The sequence below is a fragment of the Vombatus ursinus genome, unplaced genomic scaffold (assembly GCF_900497805.2).
Source record: "Vombatus ursinus unplaced genomic scaffold, bare-nosed wombat genome assembly UNPS02014832.1, whole genome shotgun sequence".
Classification (NCBI taxonomy): domain Eukaryota; kingdom Metazoa; phylum Chordata; class Mammalia; order Diprotodontia; family Vombatidae; genus Vombatus; species Vombatus ursinus.
Window position 1 is genome coordinate 489,500 of NW_020954610.1, and position 26,417 is coordinate 515,916.

General features: G+C 38.7%; 1 protein-coding gene and 1 pseudogene across 1 annotated transcript in view; one reads left to right on the top strand and one right to left on the bottom strand.

The window, feature by feature from the left end:
* The first annotated feature begins 109 nt into the window (after nucleotides 1-109).
* LOC114026015 (Golgi membrane protein 1-like) overlaps nucleotides 110-26,417 on the top strand; it is a 106,066-nt gene continuing 79,758 nt past the window's right edge. Inside the window, exon 1 of the mRNA XM_027839590.1 lies at nucleotides 110-322. The gene's annotated coding sequence lies outside the window, so the exon portion shown is untranslated. The remainder of the gene's footprint in view (nucleotides 323-26,417) is intronic.
* On the bottom strand, nucleotides 989-26,360 carry LOC114025670 (annotated as a pseudogene).

Genomic DNA, 26,417 nt, shown 5'->3' on the forward strand with positions numbered 1-26,417 from the left:
CGCGTCCGGCCAGCTGCGCGGTTCAGCCCCGGAGGGCGGGGATTTTGCTTCAGGCGGCAGCGACTGGGCTGGGGTTGTGGAGTCAAAGGGCGCAGGATCCCTCCCGGCTGGACCGACGGACGGAGGAGAGGGTGGCCACTCAGCACTAGGGACTACGCGAGGGCGTAGAAGTGGAGGAGGAGAAGGAGGAAGGCTGCTAGGAGAACAGAGCGGTGGCGAAGCCGGGGGCGGGGAAGGTACAACTGCGGAGGCCCGCAGAGCTCTAGCTTTGGAGTGAGAGGGCCCTGGGAGCCACGAGCCGCCCGATCCAGGAGGGAAGAAGGTGAGTCCGAGGAGTTGTACCAGCCCGTTTCCTGGGCGCCCTCTGTCCTTCCCTCCTTTCCTTTGCTCATCTCCACCACCCTCCCCCCTTCTTCCCCATCTTTCCTTCTCTTCCCTTTCTCTTTCCTCTGCTGGAGTAACTTAGACCTCAGAGAGAGCTCCACGCTTCTTTCCTTTGGGGACCTCCCCCTCTAACTCCCCCTCTCCCTGGATTTCTGTCCTTTACGGGCGTTTTGTTGGTTTTCTGCTTTGTTTTATTTTCAGTTGAGTTCCAGGATCCGTTCCTGGATTTTATGGGTGAGGGTCGCCTTTACTTCTACGTTAGAGAGGGCATCAGTTTCATGTCGCTGGAGAGAGGGTTGCTTGCTGTCCTGGTGCCCCCTCCTCCCCTGCCAGTCCTGTATCCCGCTTCCATTCTTGCCCCCGGGAGGGGTCTGGCATTCTTTCCAAAGATTCTCTGCTCCAGTGGAGGTGGTTTTCCCCCCTCCATGTTCCTCATTAGCATGCTTGCGGTTTACGAATTCTTTTTTGTTCTTGGGTTCTGTCATTAATGTTAATGTCAAAAAATAAAATACATCCCCATCCGGAAAATGAAGTTGTTCCTGCTCTAATTGTGAACGTATCTTCTGCTGAGCTGATACAGGAGCGTGGGAGAAGAATGAGTTCCTCACCTCTTCCTGTATCCCTTAGGCTTGCTCTCTTCGATGTGTTTTCCTGTGTTATCACGGGGTGGGGGTTGACTTGGGGCAGGTGCAGTCTGGGGGAGGGGGTGTTTTTGGTGGTGGTGAGGTGGAGATGCCGTCAGTGGACATCTTACTAGGTGCTGGTCTGCATCGGGGTCCAGTCTGCATCCTAGGTCTCACTTAAGCTAATTTCGTGAAACGTGAAGGAGTGTTTCTCAAAAGATAGAGGAGACAGGATGCATTACGCTATCTGTTGTAGTGCACAATTGATGGTGTTGGGGTGAGGCAAAACTTTAGCGCTGCTGAAGTGGAAATCTTCCTTTCAACAGCACTTTTTTTTTTTCTGGAATGCGTCTTAAAGTACCAGTGTTGTAACTGACTTAATAGCTAAAATTTGGTAGAACCAAGGGTTTAAAAAAAATAGTTGTTTTTCATTACCTTTTTTTTTTTAAGCATGACTGATGAAATTGTCTTTGTGATATTGAGAAGCTGAAAATCCGTTTTTGCAAGACTTTGTACCTTTTTAATTTGGGAAAACAGAACTTTTTGTGGCTTTACCCTTGGAAAATTCCTCTGTTGTATCTGGGGGGGACGGGGGACCTCCAGCTCTAAGTTAAAGTAAAAACCCAAGGAAAATTGAAGAGGGAGTGGGTGAATCCCTGAAAGGTCTATTTATCTAGTAGAATATTTAGCAGCTGTCATTTGAAGTTGTATTACTTAATTTAAGGATATCAGGTGGGTCCAAATTTAGGCCTTTGCAGTGTGCTGTGCCCAGTGCTGGGCCTGGAGTGAAGAAGACTCATCTTCCCAAATTCAAATCTGGTCTCTGACACTTACAAGCTGTGTGACTCTGGGCAAGTCACTTAACCTGGTTTGTCTCAGTTTCCTTATCTGTAAAATGAACTGGAGAAGGAAATGACAAACCGCTACAGTATTTTTGCCAAGAAAACCCTAAATGGGGTTGTGAAGAGCTGGATATGACTGAACAACAAGAAGTTTCTGAATTTTCCAGACCAGCTGTCACTGTTGATGTATCCTTGTTAATGACTATCCTTTTAATTCCTTCACAGAATCCCCGTTGATGCTGTTCCCCCTGGTCTTTAAGTGACTTTTATATAAGGTAATTCTTTATGAGAGGAGAACAGTTTATTTCTAGACCTCATCTCTTAATTTGTTAAAGGGACAAATTAAATGATGGGATATCATGGTTAAAAAGTAGAAACTGAAGTTTTAAAACAATTTTGAATTTCTGCCAACAGTATCAGGTCCTTACTAGGCTGACTACATGTTACTGAATCAAAGAGATTGTTTAGAGGCCAAAAAAAAAAAAGTAGTGGGGGAGGATGTCACTCTAATATTATAAAGCATATAGAGGTTTAAGTTTTGTAAAGCAAATGCTTTATTTACATTCTCATTTGATTCCTTGGTTTCCTTATCTGTAAGACTGGGATAAAAATAGCAGTACTCTGTTGAGCCTTAATGGAGGACCAAATGAGATGTGCTTTGATAAAAGCCTTAAAGCATGATATAAATAACTTAAGTGCTATAATTTTTTTTATTTTTTTTATTCTCATCTTATATGCAATATGGAATTCAGATAGAGATGATCCTAGAACAGGTTACTATTCTACAGGCTCCTTTTTGTTTGTTTAATGTTTTCATGATTACAGAGGTGTGGATATAATGATTGCTTTTGTAAGTGAATAAAACTGTTGGCATATAAGTTCGTCTTTGTAGGTTTATTGAAAGTATCTTTGCAGCAACTCTAGTAGCAGACAGGATGATAGGGATGAAATATGCTTCATCTTGTGCACATATGGTTTTGACTTTTTTCCATTGAGCCTCTATAATTTGGAATCTTTTCATTCCACATAATTTTTTAAGTTGTATTTTAAAAATTCCAAATTTAAACTCCAAATAAAGTGGGCATTTCCACATACATAACAGAAGAAAAGGAGTATCTATATATGAAACTATATCTCTTCTTCAAATACACAATAAATTCAATATATGACTTTCAGAGCTATCCTCTGTGTCTGATTCTTCCTGGTCTTTCTTCTGTTCTGTGCATTTAAAAGTAGATGCTTCAATCCCCTTCCCTTCCTTCTTCTCTCCCCCCTCCCTTCTTCCTTTTTTTCTTTCCCTACTGTTCCTTCCACTCTCTGGAAAAGAAAAAAGAAAAAGAAAAAGCCTTTGTAGAAAATATGACTAGTAAACATTGTCCCTGTACATTGGTCCTGTCTGAAAACGTATGTCTCTGCATCTTGGGTCCATCATCTTTCAGTTAGACAGTGTGTAGTATGCTTCATCATCAGTCTTTCATTCTACATAGTCTGGAGGTTATGAATATTCATTATGGTAGTATCTATTAAAAATGTTTTTAGATTTTTTTATGAGTTACTTATGCTCGGTTGATTGTGGGCAAGTTGTTTCTGGGATGACACCCTGGTTCTAATACAGTTTATTTGTTGAGTTCTCAAGGATCTTTTGAGATTTGTCTTTGCAGTGTGGGGTTTTATCATTTGTTGGTTTGTAAAGGAGTGGGAGTATGTTATTTTTATTCATCTCATTCTTTGACGGAGTTCAGATAAAAATGGTTCTGGGACAGGTTGTCATCCTGCCATTATTCATTTGTAGTTAATGGTCTGCAGACTATTGCACAGATAGATAAAATAATGGCATATTATAATTGAATGGAAGTATTGGGATATAAGCTCACCTTCTGAAGGCTCATTGAAAGCATCTTAGGGACAAATCCAGGAGTAGACAATATGACAAGAATGATATACACCTCTAAGATGCTATTTTTATGAAATTTTGATTTCTTCTGCTAAGTTTCTGTGTTTTGAAAAGTTTTTGTTCTATATAGCTTGGAGATTGTAATGGTTATTTATTTTTTGTTTGTTTTTTTGTTTTTTGTTTTGCTTCTTTGGCTAGGCAATGGGTTAAATGACTTGCCCAGGGTCACACAGCTAGTAAGTGTCAAGTGTCTGAGGCCAGATTTGAACTCGAGGCTTCCTGACTCCAGGACCTGTGTTCTATCCATATGATGTTTATTTATTAGTTATTGCTATCTATTAATATTCTTGAATGTTTATAGTTGCGTATTATGCCTAGATGACTGTGGGCACCAGTTCTGTTTATAACAGTGGTCTGGTTCCAATACAGGTAAGTTGTTGAATTTTCAAGGTTATTTTTGAGGTCTGTATTTGTAACATGGAGTGTTGCAGTGGATAGAGCACTGGGCCTAGAGTGAGGAAGACTCATCTTCCTAAATTCACATCTGGCCTCAGACACTTAATAGCTGTGTGACCCTGGGCAAGTCACTTAACCTGCATTGCCTCAGTTTCCTCATCTGTAAAATGAACTGGATAAGGAAATGGCAGATCTCCAGTATCTTTGCCAAGAAAATTCCCAGTATAGGGTCACGAAGAATCAGGTAATACTGAAAGCACTGGACAACAAAGTTTATGAAAGAAAGCCAGCTTCTGATGCAGGTTGCTAGCCACCAAGTTATGTGTTGCTAGGTGTAGTTAGTGGCTATAGAGTAGTGCTATGCTGGTGACAAGATTGGCAGTCACTCTTTTTTTTTTTTTTTTGGGCAGTCACTCTTGCTCATCCTAAATGACTTTGGTTGGGCCAGGGTACTACTTACTCTTGACTTCCTTAACCCCATTCCCTTCAGGAATAGCTTTCCCCTCAAAACAACCCCAAGAAGATGTCTTTGGTCCAGACTCAGTGCCAGTCTAGCCCATCTGAGGGACCCAGTTTAAATATTCTTTCTGCCATAGGAAGTTATAAAAAGGAATCACAACTGTACAGTTCTGAGTCCCTAGCCAGAAATAGTACTCTAGCAAAAAAGGGCAGTTTTAATGCACTCCCTCCTCCCAGGAGGCTGTCTCCCAACTGTATATTTGAATGACTTACTTAGATTAGCAAAATGAGTGCAGTTATCCCCTCCGTATTCGGGTCGGCATAAGAAATTAATTGGGAGTTTTTTGGGAGTTTTGTGGGAGCCGAAGATGACACACGAAGGCTAGCAGATGACAGAAAAAGTTTAGAAACTCAGAAATGCATAAAATTTATGTATAGTATTACATAATATCAATATTTTATCTTTTAATACCATAAATATACACAATTTCTACTTCTCTGGTATGAAAGGAGGACCAAAAAATTTTGTGAGGATTTTCCAGATCACGGTAAACTCCCCTCCACTCACAATTTGGAAGGGATAACTGCAATTTACAGGACTTGTTAAAATTGCGGATTTAAAAGATAAAGTTAACTGTTTAAACAAACTTTTTAAGAATTGTACTTTCCTGTGCTAAAGAGTGTTAGCCTAAGGGGGAGAAGGGAAAAGCAGCTGCTGTAGCGTGGAGAGGTTTTCAGTGACAGTTGTCTATCCCTACATTGTTCAGTCACATCGCCTGGATCGTGGACTACTGGCAACCCTTTCCCCAACCCCCAAAGTTGCTTTAAAAAAAAATTTCCCACTTAATAGTATTTTATTTTTTCCAATTACATGTAAAGATAGTTTTCAACATTTACATTTGTAAGATTTTGAGTCCCCAATTTTTTTCTCCTTCCCTACCTTCCCTCCCGAAGACGGCAAGCGATCTGATATAGACTATACATGTACAATCATATTATACATATTTCCACATTAGTCATGTTGTGAAAGGAGAATCAGAACAAAAGGGAAGAACCATGAGAAAGAAAAAACAAAACAAAAAAAGAGAAAATAGTAAGCTTTGATCTGCATTCGGACTCTATAATTCTTTCTCTGGATGTGGATACCCATAGTAGCTTACTGGCTCCTGTGTGCTCCCTCTTCCCTCCTAGATTCTCTCCATCTTTTCTTCTTAGGATTTCTTAGAACCGTGGTAGGTTAGCGTGTCAGTTAGAGCAGGGCCTTACCAGTTCCAGAGTCTGCAGCTCTCTCGGGATCAAAGAGGGGATCGTTGGGAAGTCCTTATCTCCTTGGATACTCCCAAGGTGTTTCATGAATGCTAAATTTTTGCAACCCCACTGTATTGTGTTGCCCTTTTTGCCATTTGCATAATGTGCATTGATCAGAAGTCTGGACTCCTTAAGATTTACCTATCTGTAATATCTGTTGTCACTAACCCATGAATTGCCATCATGTAACTCCTCTGTTTTATTTAAAAAAAAAATCTGCATCATAACTTATTACTTATTGGCAGTTTCTTTCACATGTTATTGGATGAATTTATGTGGATATCATGTGTGGAGGGCCTTTTGGTTAATGATAACATAATGTTATTATCCTTAGGCAAATCCTATGAGGTACAGGTATTGTCCCCATTTTACAGATGAGAAACAGGCTTCAGATGTTAAATAGAATGTAAGCTCCTAGAACACAAAGGTTTTTGTGTTTTTGTCTTTGTATCCCTGGTCTGTAGCAAACTTATTGGAATGTTGCAGAAGCTTAATAAATCCTGGTTGAATTAAATTGACTTGCTCTTGGTTAAGTGGCAGGGGATAGGATTTGAACCAAAGTCTTAATGTTTCCAAGAACACTACTCTCTCCAGTTTACCACACCACCTCTCTAATATTGGAAGCAGCAATTAAAAATGTTTCCTGTTGACTCTTATTTCACTTTCGTGTCAGTTTTTGTATGTATAGTTAGCATTTATGTAGTGTCGTAATGTTCGTTCTTTTTATCCTCACAGCAGCGGGGTGAAGTAGGTGCTATTGTATCTCCATTTCATAGTTGAGGAGACAGAGAAAGAAAGCATTTAAATGACTTGTTCAGGTAACTCGAGATACTCCATTAGTAAGTGTTTGAGGTAAGATTTAAATTCAGGTCTTTCTGCTTCCAAATCCCAGAATCTACTGTTGAATTTCCTTGGAGTGCCTACTTCTTTAATTGACATCACAACCGCTCCCTAATTGACTTGACAGTTTTGTAATCTGTTAGTGTTAGAAGCCTTTGTACCTTTCTTTCTTTCTTTCTTCCTTTTTTAATAGTATTTTATTTTTTCCAATTACAGGACTATTTTTAACATTCATTTTTAAAATAAAATTTGAGTTCCAAATTTTCTCCCTTCCTTCTCTCCCTTCCTCCTTTTTTTCCTCCTCCTATCCCTAAGAAGGTAAGCAATTTGATGTAGGTTATATATGTGCAATCACGTAAAGCATTTTTCCATATTAGTCATGTTGTGAAAGAAAAAACAGAACAAAAGGAAAAAACTACACACACACACACAAGAATGTGAAAATAGTGTGCTTCAGTCTGTATTCAGACTTCATCAGTTCTTTCTTTGGAGGTAGTGTTTCTCAAACTGTGCTTCATGGAACCCTGAAACACCCCATGTCATTCATTTCCTGTATAAAGTCTCTCCTGATCTCCCCGGTCTCCCCCCACCGTCCCCAGTTATCAGTGCACCTTTCTACCTCTTAAATTCATTTCTTATTTATTTACTTTTCTGTATGTCCTCTTGCCCCAGTAGAACATAAGCAGTTTGAGGATAGGGATTATTTTTCTTTTGTTTTTGTCTCCTTTAGGGGCCTAATAAATGTTTATTGAATTGAATGAAGAAAAGGAGGCATTTTGAAGTGGTATTCTTTTCCCCTTATTATACAGGGTATGGGGATTAGAAGGGAGTATTGAGATTGGGGTGATAGTCAGAAAGATCTGCCTTATTTTTTCTGGCAGTCCAAAAAAGTTTTCTTCATGCTCATAATCCTTGGTGAATGCTGCTTCCTGATTATTTCCTCAAATTCTCCTGGTGGTGGTTTTTCGCAAGTAGGTCTTTGTGTACTTTTAGCAGAAAAAAACATCTAAATCTCCTTTTTCAAACATTGTTTTTCTTCATAAAGGACGATCTTATTAGAGTATTCCATTTTAGTCATTATACAAGGATATTAAAACAAGCAGGATACATTTTAAAATGGTAAGTTAGTACTTTTTTTTTTCAAAGAGCAATTTAGAACTTATCTAAATATGCCATTAAATGGTTTTTGTTTTGTTTTGGGTCATAAAGAGGCTTTTGCATTCTGTGATGGTTTTTAGTAGGAAACATGCAGCCTTGTTTTTAACAGTGTTGGTGGTGTGGTGGCTTTGATTTAGAGAGAAAGGAAGTCTGGGTTGGACTTTGTCTTCTGATATTTAAGAGCTGTGTGACTCGGGGAGTCACGTAACTTCTCTGTTTTTGTTTCTGAATGGGGTTAAAGTTTATTGGTACCACCTTCTTCAGAGGGTTGTTATATAGATCAAAATTATGTCATCAGACCATCCATCGATCTGTAGTTGAAAGGAACTTCAGAGTCTCTCTAGTACAGGGGTTCTTATCCTTTTTATGTGTAGGCAATCTGGCGAAGCCTCTAGTCCACTTCTCAGAATAATCTTTTTAAATATATAAAATACCTAATGAAATACAATTATCAAAATACTTTTTAAAAAACACCAAGTTCACGGACCACGGATTAAGAACGTCTGCTCTTGGTTACCCTTCTCCCAAAGTTTTATAGAAGAGGAAATTGAGGTCCAGAGAGATTGTGCCTTACTCAAGGTTGTGCAGGTAGTAAGCATCAAAGGCAGATTTTGAACCCAGGTCTTCTGACTCCTATACCAAGATTGTTTATATTATGCTGCCTCATGTAATTTAAGCTTGTAAGACCATATAAATGTCAGCAATGCCTTAGTGACTTCCTAAATGGGACAGAATTATAATGCAATAATGATTTGTTGGAATAGAAAACTTTTAAAAGCTAGATATCTCTCAGTATCATTGGAATTCTTGAACGTTGGCCTGAAATTGATTACTCTTGTCATTTTAAATCTGGACCACTGACAGTTAACTTGATACTAGCCTACATGCTTTAGTCAGGAGGGATCTATTAAAGCTCTGCTATCTTTCACTGACTTCCATTCCATCTTGGTTGTCTGAAGTCCTACAGCCTTTTTGAATGCTAAATTACAAGTGGGGGAAAACTTAGAATGATCATTTGGAGTCAATATTAAATTTGCTCAGTTAAAAAGCTATTTTAAATTGAAGTCATTTTTAGCATAACTCTATATCTTTTAAAATCTTTGCCTCCTTACTACTTGGTACTTTTTTTTAAAATGTAAAATGTGTTCAATGTCTTTCTGTATTTACATTTTTTTTTTTTTTTTGGCTAGGCAGTGGGGTTCAATGACTTGCCCAGGGTCACACAGCTAGTGTTATGTGTCTGAGGCCAGATTTGAACTCGGGTCCTCCTGACTCCAGAGCCAGTGCTCTATCCACTGCACCACCTAGCTGCCCCTTGGTACTTTTTATATGGTCAGTGCCCAGTAAGTGTTTTTGATATAGAGGAGAATTGGGGATTTCTTTCAGGAGCTTTACTGCTTCATTTCTTCAGCTTAAAGCATTTGTCTGGAGCACTTTGTCTTGATTTTCCTTAGCTCTTACCATACTTTGTGCACTTATTGAACCATGGAGCCTAAGAAGTGGTGAATGGGACTCAGTTTGGAAAGGGAGCATGCCTGCTGATCAAGTGGGATGAGCATGGGAGTACCCCTGCACTTCAACCTGGGTGAGATGGGGGGACCATCATCATCATCATCATCATCATTAATAATAACAATCATAAATTTCACAAAAATTAAAAATCTTTACAAATCTGAAAGCAACAACTCCCCTCCCCCTTTTAGTAGCAAGTGCTCAAATATGTTTCCATTTCATTATGAAAATTTAGGAGATGGTCATTTGGGTCACAGGGAGTAGATTGCCACATCTCTCCCAGGAACAGTGGTTGAGCTGATTTGATCATGGTTCCAGAACTGGAGAGAGGAGAGTTGGGGCAGAAGATAGCTAGGTAGTAGTGAGTAAAGTATATAGCTAGGATCTTCTTGAAATAGTGAGCCAGGAGAGGCAGACATTAATGAGAAGGGTGGTGGTGGTGCCGGTGCTGCTGCTGCCTCTGCCGCTACCTCTGCCTCTGCCTCTGGTGCCAGTGCTGCTGGTGCTTAGGGCTGAAGTTCCAGAGATAAAATGATTAAAATATACTGGCATGGGCTCTTGCCTGGCCAACATGGCTGTTGGAAAGAATGAGAAGATGGCTAGGGAAGTAGCAGGGAGATCTCATTTCCCTGTCTTGTATCACTATGGTGCATTTGGGAGGAAACTTTGAATTCTCCAAATCTTTGGGCCTTTGTAGAAAGCCCAATTTTCTTTGAATAAATTTTGAAGAAAAGAAGTCACATTCTTCCCTTTGAGTTCTTCCAATTGGACCTCGTTTTCTCTGAGTAAGACATTTGAAATTTTGTTTGTGTTTGGGGTGGGAGAAGGAAGATTAGTTTACATGTAACTGACCTGTAACAGATTAAATGTAACACTAGGCTAGATCCCAGCAATTCAATTAAACACACCTTTATTGAGCTTCTTTATATATAAGGTCATGAGTGATGTTCTTTTCCTTCCTGGTATGGAGGTAAACTCTGGGTCCTCCTCTTTGGCTGTTCCAGGTAAGTCGAGCTCTCTGGCAGGTCCTTTCAGCCTGGAAAGCCTTCAAGCAAGCACTGGACTAGGATCAAGATATATAGGTATTCACTGCTAGGTCTATATCCTAAAGACATCCAAAAAAAGGGAAAAGGATCTATTTGTACAAACATATTCATAGCAGCTCTTTTTGTGGTAGCTAAAAATTGGAAATCAAAGGGATGCCCATCAATTGGGAAATGGCTAAATAAGCTGTGGTTTATGATTGTAATAAAATATTGTGCTATAAGAAATGACAAGCAGCATGATTTTAGAAAAACCTGGAAAGACTTACATGAACTGATGCATAGTAAAGTGAACAGAACCAGGAGAAGGTTGTACACAGTAACAACAATATTGTTCTATGAAGAACTGTGAGTGACTTAGCTATTCTTAGCAATACAATGACCCAAAACAATCTCAAAGGACTAATGATGCACACTGTCTACTTCCAGGGAGGGAACTGATACTGTGTGAATACAGACTGAAGCCTGCTATTTTCATTTTTCTTTCTTTGTTTCTTTTTTTCCTTTTTCTTTTATTTGAATCTTTTTGTACAAAATGACTAATGTGGAAATGTTTTACATAATTGCACATGTATAACCTATATCTGATTGCTTACCATCTGGGGGTGGGGTGGGGAAGAGAGAGAGAATATGGAACTCAAAATTTTAAATAAAAATGTTTTTAAAAAAGATGTATTGGTATTATCCCAGAACCTGCCTGGCTAAATTTGGAGAGGCTCATCACCAGAAGTCTGACCATTAGGGGATGAATTTTTGCAGTCATACCAAATCAAGAAAGGTTTTTGCTGAGGTGTAGAGAAAAGTACCCATACCAGTAAGAACCATGAGTCCTTGAAGTATTGGAGAATATATTTATGTGCAGGGTACTGTGCCAGAGAGATATAAAACAGTCCGTGAATAAGAGGAGTTATACAAATCCTCATGGAATAGACCATTTAAATTCAATAGTTTATAAATGTTTGGGATAGGGCACATTTAAATCCTTTTTAAAAAGTTGACATCCATTTCTCTTTGACTGATGTAACTTTTGTCACTCCCTTTTTAAATAGCTCGGGTTTCATTGCTGTCAGAAATGAGCCATTTTTTGTTGGGAGGTAATTCATTCTCTGATGGCTTTGAAAAGTTGCCTAACATTTTAGTTTTCTTTATTCCTACAGCTCTCCAGTGAGGCAGGATTATTTCCGCAATGGTCTGTTGTCAAATAAGAGTGATTACAGTCTTGGAACTGTTTACCTGAGTGTGTGTGGTTTTTTAAAATGTACAATATTGAATAGGCAAAAGTGATATAAATTGAAATTTGTGATAAATGATAAATAAAAAGCAAAATAAAGATTAAACAGATTTGCCAAATAACCACCTAGAAGCAACTGAACACAGTAGCATAATCCCATAATCAAAATATAAGCAAGTGTTTATTAAATGCTTGCCATGTATCAGGCACTATGCTAGAGATACAGAGACTAAAACAATGAAACAAGCTTAATTAGGCTACACCCCCCCCCCCCCACACCACACACATATACCCAGAGGTTTGGATGTGACCTATACAGGAATTTGCTTTGCTTGACTGCCTAATTGTTATAAGAGTCTTATTTTTCTTTCTTTTCTTTCTTTTTTTTTTTTTTTTTGGTATGTGTGTGAAAATGAGAGGGAGGAAAAAAAACTTAATAATTGAAAAAAATTGAGAAATATGAGTAATGTAAAAAAAAATCAATAAAAGTTGGAAAAAAAACTGCCCTAAACATTATGCCATAAGGAGCTACAACAATGAACGAATAAGATGGACGTATATGCCCTTATTGAGTGGACCATTCTCTTCCAGTTTCTGAGCTGTTAAGACCCTTTATTTCCTTCTTGCTCAGAGACTTATTTGCCTAACAAAAGAACTCCCAGACTTGACATGAAAGGGAACATCCTTAGGATGGCGGTGCCTTCAAACATAAGTGATGAGGGTTCTGGGTTGCTGCTTAAAGATCAGTTGGTATTGAGGGAAAGAACTGTCTTTGTATCCCTAGCGCCTAGCACTATGCCTGGCACAGAGTAGGTACTTAATAAATGTTTATTGATTTGAAAAAGTGTAGTGGCTTATAAAGATATTTTGGATAAGACAGTGCATTTAAACCCTTTCAAAGAGCTACATTCTAATGACTGTACTAGAATAAGAACTCACTATTAGACAAAAACTGGGAAGTGATATAGCAGAAACTTGGTTTAGAGTAGCCCAACATTTCATACCATGTACGACAAAAAGCATGCTATGTATAATGAATACGTGACTTAAATATAAAAAGGTCATATCATAAACAAATTAAAAAAGACACCCTTTCATAGCTATGAATGGGGAAATGTTTTTGATCAAATCGGGGATAGAGATGGTTACAGGATATAAAACAGATAAAAGGTCGCATATGATTGAAAAGTTTCAGCACAAACAAAATTAATGTAGTGATAAAACAGTTAATGGGGGGAAATCTTTTCTGTATTTTCTTTGATAAGATCTGATATTCAACATACGTGGGGAATTGATAAAAAGAGGTAAGAGTCATTCCCTAATATATAAATGGTCAAATGATATGAACAAGAAGTTCTCAAGGGAATTAAGCTATCAGCAACATGAAAAAATGTTTCAAATCACTAGTGAATTTGAAATAAATTTAAAATATAGAAATACCAATTAAGGTAACTCTAAAATTCCATCTCTCGCCATCTAATAGGCAAAAATTACAGAATAGGAAAATGACAATTGTTAGAGGAGTAGTAGAAGAACAAGCACACTAACATGCTATTGGAGAAGTTGTGAATCGGTCCAACCATTCTGGACTGGTACCCCCAGCCATTTGGAATTGCACTTCCCAAATTGCTAAACCCTGTATATACCCTTTGATCCAGTGATATAAGTACTGAGCACATATCCCAAAGTGGTCAAGAAGAGAGAAAAAGGACCCACATGTGCAAAAATAATTAATATCACTTTGCAAAGATAGACAAAGAACTAGAAACAAAGTGCATACCCGTCAATAGGGGAATGGCTAAGTATGGTATATAATGATAATGGAATGTTACTGCACCATAATAAATGAGGAAAAGGATAGATTAAGAGAAATTTGGGTTCAAAGATTCCTGTGAAATAATGCAAAGTGAAGTGACGGGAATCAGGAAAATAATTTGTGCAGTGACTTCAATAGTATGAAGGAAAGCAAATTTGAAAGACTGGTCAGTGAAGTGGCTTATCATGACTCCGGAAGACTGATGATGAGTCGTGTTTCCCCTCTTGGCAGAGAGGTAATGAACTGGAGATGCAGAAAGAGACACTTTTCCCGCCATGACCAATGTGTGAACGTACTCTATTTGTTAAAAGGGAAAGATTTTTATTTTTTAGGGAAGAGGTGGGGGGGAGTGAGTAAGTAATGATTATGAGGCAAAAGAAGAAAAGGACATCAGTGAAACATTAAAAAACAGAACAAAAGATAATTCGAAAGGGGACACAATCAAGAAAGTTTTATTACTATTAATAATGTTAAGTTTAGTATATGCTTTAAAAGCTACCAAGTAGAAATTCACAATTCATATACAGCGCTCTTTATCTTTTCATGTTTGTTAATGTTTAAGTTTATTTTTTAGAAAAGTAGATGGGGTTTTGTAACTCTGAGAAAGAAATTTTTTTCATAGTTGTGTTCTTTTTATTTTTTTTTAATTCCAAAGGCTCTTCATATACCTCCTTATTGTTGTCAACAGTCCATTATCACTAGCAGTTTAAATAGTTTTATTAATGTAATTTAGCAATATAGTCCTAAAAAGCCCTGCATTGTTAGAATTCATTTTCTGATGTTCTTTTCTAAAAATTCCCTATACAATTTATAACTCAACAAAAGAACTTTTTAAAACAATTATTTAATAATTTTAACATTCATGTAAAAAACTTTTGAGTTCTGAATTCTCTCCTTCCCTCCTGCCCCTTCCCCACCCATTTAGAAGGCAAGCAATATGTCAGTTATACATATGAAATCATGCAAAATATATTTCCATATTAGCCATGTTTTTTTTTTTAAAGTAAGAAAAACAAAATGAGAAAATATACTTTAATCTGCTTTTGGAGTTCACCAGTTCTGTCTCTGGAGGAGGTTGGCATTTTTCATCATGAATCCTTTAGAATTGCCTTGTATTATTTTATTGATCAGATTAGCTAAGTCTTTAACGGTTGATCATTGTTACAGTATTGCTGTTCCTGTTTACAGTGTTCTGGTTCTGCTCATTTACCTTTGCGTGAGTTCATATAAGTCTTCCCAGATTTTTCTGAAACCTTTCTGCTTGTCATTTCTCATAGCACAATAGTATTCCATTACAATCATACCACAACTTGTTCAGCCGTTCCCCAGTTGATGGTAATCCCCTCCATTTCCAGGTCTTTGCCACCACAAAAAGAGCTGCTATAAATATTTTTGGACACATAGGTCCTTTTCCTTTTTCTTTGATCTTACAAGAGAGCTTTAAACCAGAACACTCAAGTACTCATTTCAGGGAAGCTGTGAGCCACAGTAACTCAATTTCTATTCGTGCTTCCCTTGACTAATGTCTAGGATGTTAGATGTTAGTGGCCTCTTCAAATAGAAGAAGCAAAATATATTCTCAAGTCCCAAATAAATGATTTTTGAATTCCCCTGCTTGTGAGAAAATGGATAGCATTTTCAAACTAAAATGAAAAGGAAGGGGAGAATTATCTAAGTGTTTGAAAGCTGAGAAGTGTGGTTTTGGGTTCATTGCCAAGAGTTTTCGTCAATTTTGGACATTTCCTATCAGTTTCGCATCTCTATTTCTTTAGATCAGCCCCTGAACTCGTCACAAGGCAAAGTTAATTGTAACCCAGAGTTTCTAATACTTCTTCCTTCCTTCTATTTGGATCCTCTTTTCTGGGCAACTGTTTTTACTTATGGAATGGATTCCAGATCTTAAAAGATATATCTAGGTAAACATTTATACTTTCACCTTTAATTGTACTGTGGCTACTGAGTGTGATATATACACACATTGCTCATTGTGGGACTTTATAAATATTGAATGGATTTTACTGCTTTATTTGACATCTATGAGGAGATGCATTCCTGCCTCACCCCCCCCATGTGGTTCTTTGTGCCATGAAGGCAGCTGTAGCATAATGGATGGGCATTGCACTTGGAATTGGGCAGGCTTGGGTTCAAATCCAGCCTCTGACAATTAGCAGCTGTGTGAACTTGATCTGGATCATACCAATCAAGGGGAGGGCAAGGATTGGCAAGGAGACGGCCGGAATGCTTTACTGGTATCCTTGTGATGTCAGGAGCAGGGGAAGGAGTCCAGCACATTGGGAAGACTGTAGAGTGAAATGATGGAAGGACTTAGACAAGAGTTGCACAAAATTTGCGAGGTATAATTGGCTTGTGATTTGCATGATTGGAGGGAACATCTGGATGGATGAGCTCATCATCAATTTGAGTAGCCCTGGGCAAGTCACTTAACCTTTTTGTGCTTCAGATAACTAACTCCCTGGGATTTAACTATTAAGCTATCTGGAGGAAATTCCCAGCTGGGAGTCCCTAGTGTAATCACAGATGCTTTTCATCTATGCCACAAGGAACAAGTCTCTCCTCCTTATAGTAGATTCATTCAATAAGCAGTGTGTTTTTTATAAGTAAATTTTTTTTTCTCAAAATTGGGTAGGAAATTTTAAGAATTCCAAGAATGTTCAAGGAGGAAAAATAGGTGAATGCATATAGTGTTGGTTTTACTGATGCCCCCAATTAGTAGAGATTTTCCAAACCCTTTCCTGTGCAGTCAGACTTTCTCTGCATATTCTCTGGGTGGAGCATTTATTCTTAGTAGGGCCCTATTATTATTATTTTGTTAAGTAATTATTTAAGCACATTATTTGTTTTGTGAGCAGTATTTTGTTAATTAATACTTCTTTTATAGCATCTATTAAAAAAATACAATTTCAATCTGTTGCTTGTTGTTTTTGAAGTCCAAACCGTACTGCAACTGCAGTTCTGGTCAGTTCTGTTTTATCTGATGGGGTGTCTGTTATGTATGATACGATTGCCTTAACCAAAAATGGTATTAGATGGATCTCAAGAGTTGCGTGTGTGTGTGTGTGTGTGTGTGTGTGTGTGTGTGTGTGTGTTCTGTGTACAGTTAAAACAGTAGCTTATTGTTCTTTTTGGCCCAAACTGTAGGCAGATTATGTTTACTTAAGGAACATGTGCTAGATTTGTACCAGGTATAAAAAGTTCAGTTTGTACATAGGAAAGGGTGTGGGTGTGGGTGCTCAGGATTTGTAATTTCTTCAGTTTAGAAAATTGATAGGGAAACTGCCTCCCTGAAGTGGCTAAACAACTCATTTGTAATTAATATTCGGAGACCTGCTTGGGGGCACTGAGAGTTTGAATAACCTTTTTGTGGTCAAATCAAGTCAACCAGTATTTATTAACTGCCTACTATGTAGCAGGTGGCATTTTAGCTGTGACTTGAAGTAAATCAGGGAATCTAGGAAGCAGAGGGAATTCTAGGCATAGAGGACAGCCAGTGAAAAAGCGTAGGGTCTGAAGATGAAATATGGTGTGTGAGGAGTGGTACAGAAGGGTGGTGTTGTTGGATTGTCAAGGGGATTGGAGGGGACTAAGATGCAAAAAGACAGGAAAGATAGGAAAGGGCCAGGTTAGGAAGGTCTTTAAAAGCCAAATAGAGGATTTTATATTTTATCCTAGAGGTAATAGGAAATCATTGGAGTTTAGTGAATAGGAGGGTGACATGGTCAGATCTGCATTCTAAGATCAGTTAGACAAATGAATGAAGAATATACTGGAGTGGGGAGAGACTTGAGACAGGCAGACCCACCAGCAGGCTGTTGTAGTAGGCCAGGCATGAGGTGATGAGTGTCTGTACTAGAGTGGTGACAGTGTCAGAAGAGAGAAGGGGGGGCGTGTTGAAGAGATACTGCAAAGGTGAAATCAACGGATCTTGGCAACAGATTGGGTATGGGGGGTGGGGTGAGAGATGGTGAGGAGTCCAGGATGATACCTAAATTGTGAGCCTGGGAGACTGGGAGAATGATGGTGCCCTCTACAGTATTGAGGGAAGTTAGAAGGAGGGAAGGCTTTGGGGGAGAGTTGAGTTCTATTTTAGACATGTTGTGTTTAAGATGTCTATGGGACATCCAGTTTGAGCTATCTAATAGGGAGGTGGACAATACACAAGATAAGAGTGGGAATATGGAGACTTTGTTAAGTTGCCTTAGTAACCTTTTTCTGGCTCAGTGAAATCTTTGCAGTGCATCATGGATGGCAGGTATTGAAGTTAGAGCCTTTCGTGCATTCAATTGGGACTACAAAGTTAAGTGTTGTTTGTTATTCAAATATGAGTTCTAGAATATTGTAGTGTTTTCAGTGTAAATTTCCTTTTTATCTTGTGACAAAATTTTGTCTTATGTTTATTTTGTTTTGTTTTGTTTTTATCAATCTATCTAGGAATGAATAAATTGGGACCTGAGAAAAGTTATTAGAAAAAATTATGGATTTTTGAGTCAAGTTTCAGGTTAGAAGGTTAAAAGATTAAAAAACAACAAAAAACCATAAACTAGACCTAGCAAGATGTATGATGTCTCTTTCTGTCTCTCTTATAAGCTTCTTTCTATAATAAATTAAAAATGTATTAAAATGATTTTATTATTGCCTTTTGTTTTTTACCACAGTCATTTCCTCTAGCCCTACCCCCACCCACTGAACCCTGATTTGTAACACGAACAACAACAAAAAGATAATTTTTTTTAAAGGTCTGAGGTAGCTTTATCCACAGTATAGTAGTGTGTTGGAGTTACAAAGGCTTTTACTCTCTTCAGTGATTTCAAGTCAATAGGCCTGGATGAGCTACGTTTAAGAGAAATGAAAAAACTTTTTAGGTGTAATTGCTGGTCTTTGAAAAATTGTGCAGAATGGGAGAAGGGAAAGAGAGATGGGCAAATGTGCCATTTTTTTTTAAAGGGGAAGAAGATAAAACCTTCAGACTATAAGGCAGGTATCTTATCATAAATTCATGGAAAAATGTTGTACATATTAAGAGGGAGATTTTTGAGCATTTAGAAAAAGAAGCAATGGTCACTTTCACCAAGAACAAGTCACATTTTGGAACTCTGTCCAGTGGAGTGGCCATTCATGACCACAGATGACTGTTGGTAAAGCAAACCTTGCACCTCTTGCCAGAGTGAGGGTGGGTTGTAGGTGTGGAATGAGGCCTACATTTCCAGAGATGGCCAATGTGCTGCTTTGTTTTGCTTGACTGTACTAAATTAGTCATAAAGGAAGGCGTGAGGAGGGAGGAGAGGAGTCATTGGGAAGTGATAGTGACATTTTTAAAAAGATAAAAGAACATCAATGAAACGGGAAAGGAACAGAGAATAGGTCATGCTAGAGTAACCTAATTTCTTTTTGGATAGAGTCATTAGACTGGTGGATAAGAATGCCTACCAATTATATCCTGAGACCTGTTTTATCCTGGAGTGTGGCCCACATGAGACTTTTTAAGTCAAAAAAAAGAGAGAGAATTTTGCCTAGTTAGCTAGCGTGCCTAATAACAGGCTAGCATTGCCTGGCCACTAGATATTTCTGGCTGTGTGGCCAAGCTGAGAACCACTATCAATGTTGTAAATTTAGAGTTAAGATGTGGTGGAGCTGGAGAATATATCTGTTTGCTAAATATCTGTATTTTCATTGACTTAATAAAGAATAAATAGTGACTGGTACAAGGATTGTAACTGTGTTTGTACAAATAAAGTACTTTTAACTTGTTTTTGACTGCTTTTATAGTATTGCTAAAATCTCTGGTTTTGAATAGCAAGCTTTATTTCACTATGTTATGAAAAGGTTCATTTAGTCTGAACCCTTGAATTTCTGATCATGTATCCAGAAACTTTTGAAAAAAACTTTAGCCTGGGTTTGCCGGGATTTCGGTGAAGTGTTTGGCTGCATGTCTTGTACTATCCTGACGGACAAGACGGAGAGATGTGGGCTAGATCCTAAGTTGTTAACTGGTTGTGTAAATTGGTTGATTCCTGGAACCAGAGAATAGTGGCTAGGGTGCTGTCCCAGATTTTTGTCAGATAAAAGCATAAGCAGCATGATTGTCAGATTTGAAGAAAACAGGAAGATAGTAGACGTGGAATCATGGGAATATGGGGATTGACAATCTTGCGGCTGTGGAAGGGATATGGTTCAAGCTGAGATCCAGGTCGTTAATGGGTAAGCCATTCTGAGATCAAAGTCAGAAGTTCATGAAGAGATTCAGGGGCCTGGACGGAAGAAGAGTGAACTAAATCTATGATGAAAGGTCTAAGGTGGTGGAAAATGAATACAGAGCACAAAGGAAAAACATCAAAGGGTAGAGGAAAGGAGACAGAGCTTGAGAAATTTCTGCCTCCTCTACATCTCTCACTTCCCACTCCTTATTCATACCACAAGCACCCCAAATCAGACCCATGTCACCTCTCTTACCAGGACTACTCTATTAATTAGATTCTAGTCTTTCCCGTCTTCAATTCTCACTCAACCTGGTTGCCAGTGATGTTATTAAAGGGTGGACATGATCATGTTACTCCCCTGCTCAGCACATGTCTGCTGCTCCCCCATTGCCTTTAGTAGAAAACACATTTATCTGGTTCTGTCCTGTCTTTCCACTTGATTACACACTAGACCCCTCATGCCCTCTTCCAGTCAAACTGGCCTGGGCTGTCTCATCTTCCTGCAATGTGGGCTCTCCCTTATCACTTCTGCTCCGGGGAACCTATGACTCCCCTCAAGTCTCAGGTCCAGTGTTCCCTTTTTGAAGAAGCTTTTCTTTTTCTTTTTTTAATTCCCCTAGTTGTGAGTGCCCTCTACTACTATGGATTTATACTTTATATATACTGTGCAGTCTTTAGCTGTGATCCTCATCTGTAAAATGGGGATCATAATAATAGTATCTCCCTCGCAGGGCTTTTGTGAAGATCAAATGAGATAGTGATGAGTAAAGCACTTAGCTCAGTGCCTGGTGCGTAGTAGGCTGTGTGTGTGTGTGTGTGTGTGTGTGTGTGTGTGTGTGTGTGTGTATACATATATACATGTGCGTTATATACATATATGCAGATATTTACATTCATATATATCTATACATATGTCTGTGTATGTATACACAGCTTCAGTTTTCTCATCTGTAAAATGGGGACAATGATAGCATCTACCTCTCAGGGTTGTGAGGATCAAATGAGATAATCTTCAAGTGCTTAGCACAGTGCCTGGTATAGTAAGTGCTTTACAAATGTTAGCTATATATAATTGTTAGCGATCATCATCATTGTTGTTGTTAAACTGGAGTCTGTTAATTTGTTATTTAAAACTGTTTTGACAGCTGTATTTCAGTATAATTGGTTTCCTTTGTGCTACTCTGTTTTTTTCTTTTGTGCATTTAAAAACATTCTAGCCTTCACTCTAGTAGGGGGAGCCATGACACAGAAAAGGTTTAGAATCCCAGTTCTTACGTGTGATTCTAGCCATAGAGTCTCGTCTTGTAGGTGTACAGTGAGGTATTACACGGTTTCTACTGTTTCCTTCTATGGTTAGTATTGATCATTGCAGGATTCCATAATCTCTGTAATCCTGAATTCCTCTCACAAACTCCTGTTTTTATAAACAAATCTGCATGAGGAGCCGTGTGTTCATTGCTTCTTTGTCTATATATTCTTTTTTTGTGTGTGTGTGACACAGTTAGGGTTCAGTGACTTGCCCCGGGTCACACAGCTAGTGAGTGTTATGTGTTTGAGGTCGGATTTGAACTCAAGTCCTCCTGACTCCAGTTCTGGCACTCTATCCACTGCACCACCTACCTGCCCCTTTGTTTATATATTCTTGTTTAAGGTCATGTGGATGTGCCACAGAGACGACCTTTGGATTTCATTGGTGGATCTTGGCTGTTTCATGGGCTCTATCTGGAGGAAAGCCACTTCGATTTAAATATGACAAATCCGGTGGCCTTTACGTCTTTTCCTCTACTATTTTTTTTGAGTGATATAGAACTAAGTTTAAACTGTTTAAAAAATCAAATGCTCTGAGAACATCTATTAATTTTCTTCTCCCTGTTTGATGCAGAAACATTAATCTTTCTATAGCTGCTTTAGGGTGATGGACTCTATGTTTTGGTGATATTGTATGGATTTTTTTAGGTTCTGTATAAATCTGTTAGTATCCATTTGATAGTTTTAAAAAAAGATTTGTTTTGCATAGGAATTAATTGCTTTGTGTTCTTCCTATTGAGGTTTGATTTTAGGATGCTAGTAAGTCTTCTGATATGTGCCATTTAGAGCTTTCTCCTTGATAGCTTTGTGCCTGATTAATATTTATCATCATTATTATTATTGATAGTAGTAATATATTCCCTGCTTTAGCCAAAGTAAACCACTCTCCATCCCCTGTTCTTCCCTCTCCTGGCTCCATGCCTTTTATGCTACTGTCTCCGGTGCTTTTACCCTTGCAGTTCTTGAAGCCAGTCTGTCCTGTGGGGTCCAACTGCCTCCAGGGAGGGGCTGCCTCCCTGAATTCTCTTTTGAAAAGGAGCTTCTTCCTGAAATCTCCCATAACCCATTGCTTGGTCTTCTCCTTTGCTCACTTGTTTTAATGTTTGAATTTGTGTACATCTTTCTTCTCTGTTAGCTTGTAAGTTACTTGAGAATGAGATTGGGTTGATTTTTATCTGTTTTAGGAATAGCACAGTACCATGCATATAGTCATTGTTTAATAAATACTTTTTAGAATAGAATTGTCAGTGAATAATTGTGTAAATTTTATAATAACATTTTAAAAAAGAGATAGTAAAAGATAATGACTCATATCTTCAGAATCTAATAATAATAATAGTAATAATAATAATTAGCATTTGTATAGGACCTACTTTTTTGCCAGGCACTGTGTGCTAAGTGCTTTACAAATATCTCATTTGATCTTTACAACAATCCTGTGAGATAGGTACTATTATTATCCCCATTTTTTAGTTGAGGAAACTGAGGCAGATAGGTTAAGTGTCACACAACTAGTAAGTGTCTGGGACTGGCTTTGAGCTCAGATCTTCCTGACTTCCAGGCTCAGTACTCTATTGGAGTATGTCATCCAGTTGCCATCTATCTGGCTGACCTGGACATATCTGACCTTGTCATCCCTCTATTCAGTAAATCTCAGTGACTTCCTATTACCTCTAGCATCAAATACAAACTCCACTCTTTGGCATTTAAATTTTTTTTATGTCTTGGCTCCTTATTTCCTCTTCATTCTCCATATATGTTAATTCCTCACACATACTCTATAGTTAACCCATACTGACTTAACTTGCTGTTTCTCATGCATAATACAACATCTGTCTCAGTCTCTCAGTCTCAACATCTTTACAGAAGACGTTTCTCGTATCTTGAATGCTTTCCCTCCTCACCTCCAAATTTTGGAGTCCCTGGCTTTCTTTAAGATTCAGCTTAAGTGAGTAGACCAGCCAAAAGATGGCAAAGTAGGAAGAAATACATGAGAGCTCTTCCCCATATCTCCTCCACAAAGAACTAGAAAATGCTCCAGGGTAAGTCTTGATCAGAAAGTTAAAAAAAAAATTGTCATTTTTCCAGCCTAGGTCAGCATAAGGAGACAAAGAGGTCTGTGGACCTTGTGGGCCTGGGCTAGCCGAAACCACTGGGTGGAGTGTTCTGGTGGAGGACTGAAAGAGTGAGGTTGTATACTAGGGCAAGAAGATGCCCCAGTTCAGGCCTGACCTTATGCAGACTGCAGGATGGGGTGCCAGATGGCATCTCCATCACTCACTACTCTAGGTCACAGACCCAGTGTGGGATTGAGGAAGGAACCTGTCTCTAGGGGTGGTCCAGGGTGAGACACCATCATGAGCCCTAGGCTCTGTACTGAGCAAGAAGAAAATTCAGAAGCTAGTGACAGTGGTATGCTTCTGACTTAAGGAGAGTGAGGTCTCAGTTCCACCAGCTCAATCTGAAGATAACAGTGGAATAACCAGGGCAGGAATTATACCCCAAAGGGGAGCCTGAAGTCCTTTAACTCTTACTCTAAATCTGCAGAGCTTCCAGCTGACTGGCACAGCCGAGCAGCAGTCTACTGGAATTCCAACCAGAGACAAGCCCACAGATATGTTGCTCATACCCAAGTCTACGTCAAAGAACTTGCAGAACTCAGCAAGGGAACATTTACAAAGTTAAGGACTTGAATAAATTTTTAGAAAAGTTATCTATGATAGACCCTTATAGATTATTGAATGGGAATATTACTCAGCTGTGCATGGTACCTTAACAAAAATAGATAGTCCCTTGACAAAAATAGACCATGTATTAAGGCATAAAACTGTCATAAACAAATGCAGAAAAGCAGAAATATTAAACAAATTTTTATGGTCCACAATGCAATAAAAATTATTCAATAAAGGACTGTAGAAGAAATGATTAAAAATTGTTGACTGTGTAACATAATCTTAAAGAATGGGAGGGTTCAAAAAATCATGGAAGCAACAATTTCATTAAATATAATGACAACAATGAAATAACATGCAGATTTTTGGGATGCAGCTTAAGCAGTCCATAGGGGAAAATTTATGTCTTTAAGAATGTTTTCATCTGTTTAAAAAAAAAAAAAAGGAGAGAAAGAACAGATCAACAAATTAGGCATACAACTGAAAAAATTAGAAAAGCAACAAATTTATCCCCACCCCCCATTAAATACCAGAATAGAAAATGAGAGAAGAAATTAACAAAATTGAAAACAAGATTCAGCTCAAGTGCTACTTTCTGCAGGAGTTCTTTTCTGCTCCCCTTAGATTCTAGGGCTTTCCCATTCAAGGTTACCTTGCATCTGTTTTATATGTATCAATTGTGTGCATGCACACACACATACACACGTGTATATACATAAATGTACACATACATGTGTGCACACAAACTGCCTGTCTTCACTGATAGAATATAAGCTACTTGAGTGCCAGAACTGATTAATTTTGTGCCTTTGTCTCCCCACCTCCTGGGACATACTTGGCACATGGTGCTTGACATATTTGTCTATTGATTGATGTGTTCTAAGTACTTGATGAGTACTCTCTCACTAGTACATTTAGTACACTAAAATATCTTTTAGCATATGCTCTGCTTTGATAATTGAATTTTAAAAAAGGATCATTCTTTTTTAGTCATGATTTCTAAGAAACTTCATTTATACTCCACAAATAATAGCTGGAATTATATAAGAACTCTGGACCTAGTAATTTATCTTTTGGCACGGGAAGTGAGGTGATTCAGTTAGAATGGCATTTATTTTCATTCATTTCAACCTTGTTATTACAGTGCTACTTCTGTTAATGAAGAGAATGGCTTTTAATGATACTTTGTCACCATAAACTTTATTATCAGATGTAGAAATAATAAAAAGAGCCCCAAGGATGGATATATTCCAAGATGTGGTTTCCCTCCCTACCAGACCCCCATAGGGTTCTACCTATAACTCCCTGACCCCTCTGCACTGTAGAGGAGAGTGGAGAGACAACTTTCCCTTCCTTCAGGGTAGTTACCATTCCAGTGAGTTGTTTGCACATGACCATAGCCTAGCGGTGTCTTTTCCACTCTCAGATGACTAATTTGTGCAGATCCCAGGAGTACTGTCCTCCCCCTGCCCTTGCCCAATGCCTCTGCTGCTGCTTAGTGCCCAGAAGGCCAGAACTCCCCCAGTTACCTTGTTCTGAGACTTATTAATGGAGATAAGGCCTCATGGTAACTTAATTTCAGTCAAATATGTAGTAGGTTCCATTTTTGGTGTGTAAACCTAATTGCTTAAGCTCCCTGATTCCGTTTTTAAATTCTGAGGAATATCTTTGGGATATCCTTGTTGAGCAGCATTTTCATCCAGTCCATCAATAAGCATTTATTAAATGTCTGCTGTGTGCCAAACACTGTATAAGATGCCTGGGATACAGATTTTAGAAATGAGACAGTTCTAGGCTCCAGGGAGCTCACATCCTACTAGAATCCAACCAGAGTCAAATTATAGTTGAAACATGTGCATATCTTTTGTTAACTTTTTATTTTAAAATGATGCAGCGTGTCACTGGGGAGGAAAAACAGGATTTGAAATCTGGAAGGACCTGTATTTAGAGCTTACTGGTACTTCCTGACTGCAGTGTCCACAGGCAAGGCATTAAACTTCTGAGAGCTGTAAGCAACTCCCTGAGACATCTTAATTGTAGGTGTAATTAAATAGTTGTGGATTGAAGTCACAAACTGGCTCTGAAACGTAATTATTTGTGTACTCTTGGGGAAACCACTTAACCTCTGTGGGCCCCAGTTCCTTATCTCTTTTTCTGAGGAGGCAGTTTGACTTTATTAGCCAAAGGCAGGCCTGGCACCTTACATACTCTTGGGTGGGCAGGTTCACTTTTTCACCATCATTGGCTTCCGACTTTGCAGGATGGCACTGGCCTGGTGGAGAGTGGCCACGTGGAGATCTTTCCAGTATTTATTTTTGCCTATGATGTACCAGACACTGTTGAATGTGGCCTGAGCATTTTTGTTGATTATGGTCCTCACAAAGGAGGTGGTGAGCTTTTCTGACTTGCCCTGTGCTTCAGCACCACCATGGTGCCCTAGCTATTGGCAGCCTGCTCAATGCCTACCAACTTCCCCATTGTAATGGAATGAGTTTTGTGCCTTGAGGTTGTTGAGCTTGGTGCTGCATGTCTGCTTATTGCACTTGATGAGGAAGCTGGAGCAGTTATGAAAGACCATCCATTGCATATAGGCCAACATGGCAGCCAAGCTGACAAATTATGGGCCCAGATAGGCAACAACAGACTACTAGGTGTC